This window comes from Neophocaena asiaeorientalis, unplaced genomic scaffold, assembly GCF_003031525.2.
Source record: "Neophocaena asiaeorientalis asiaeorientalis breed wild unplaced genomic scaffold, Neophocaena_asiaeorientalis_V1.1 scaffold629, whole genome shotgun sequence".
NCBI lineage: Eukaryota > Metazoa > Chordata > Mammalia > Artiodactyla > Phocoenidae > Neophocaena > Neophocaena asiaeorientalis.
The window spans coordinates 1,464,865-1,466,186 of NW_020175468.1; positions in this window are offsets into that span (position 1 = coordinate 1,464,865).

Genomic DNA, 1,322 nt, shown 5'->3' on the forward strand with positions numbered 1-1,322 from the left:
GGCTCTCCCCACCCTCCCCTCTCCCCAGCACACACAGCAGCCCCCCAGCCTCTTGCACGCTCCTTTGCACGCCTGCTCACCTCTCTCCCCTCCCTGGGCTACAATTTTGCACAACTTTGCCCTCTCACTGTCTCGCACACTGCGCCTTCGCTTCCAGCTTGCGAGGCCCCGTCCGCTCTCCAGCTCACGCTCAGTTTCCCTGGCACACCGTGCGTCTCTTTCCCCACGCTCCACACCCCCTGGTCTCTCACTCTTGTTTGCACACGCTTCCTCCGGGGCGCCCTCCCTTCCACCCCTCACTCCCGAAAAATCTCTGGGCCCTTGCTGCAGACACACTTGGGACACCCTTCCCCTCACCTTCTCACAGACTGTGCGCCTCTCCCGACACTCTCACCTCCATTCTCTTGTAGCACTTTCCCCTCTTATTCTTGCACCCCCGCACTCTCACTCTACTCACCCCTCCCTCACAGGGACACTGACGCCCCTCCCCCCTCCCACTGTTGCTTGCACCCGTGCCTCCCAGGAACCCCCAGGAACCGAATCTCTCGCAAGTGCTCAAGCCTCCCCGCTTTGCCAGGCTCCCGACTCCCTTGCACCTTTCTTTCCCAAATCCTTGTCCGTCTCCATCGTCAACTCTTGGGTGAACCTTCTGGCATGCTCGCTCTCGCGCACGCATCCTCCCCAGTACTTCCACTGCTCCCTTGAAGCTTTCTTCTCTTCCTTGAACAATGTTCTCGCCTTCTGTGGCCCTGCTTGCACACTCATTCTTGAATTTCTACTTGTTCATGTCAGCTCCTGGGTGACTTTTTCCATCTCCCCTGGGGAACTCTACTACCTCTTTCTTTTTGCACACTCATCTCATTGCACACGCGCTCTTCGGCTGTATTGTTTCTTTTCCTGGCATTTTTTTTTTTTTTTTTTTTGGTCCCGAAAGACCAGCTCTTCCGGTCGTTCACACTCTGCCTATTCTCTTAGCTCTTTACACTCTATTTCTCCTTCTGGCAAGAGAAGACCCTACGCACACTCACTTCTTGCCCACTTTGCTTCCATACTTCCTCCTCTCCCTTCCCCGGGCTTGGCCCTCTCACCTCCCCTCCTCTCACTCTCCCCAGCCTTCCGGTCCATCCATTTTGCCCGAAGACATCGCTCCCTCATCTCCTAACCTTCCTGTCTCTTCAAGAAACTCCTCCCTCCAGCATGGCTGTTCCTTCCTGCACGCCTCCCTCTCCCTCTATTCCTGGGGCTTGGGAATTTTAAGCCACCCCTTCTCCTGGAACACCTCCTCCCCTACTGTGGGCAAAGGGGGGAGGGCATCGCCCTCA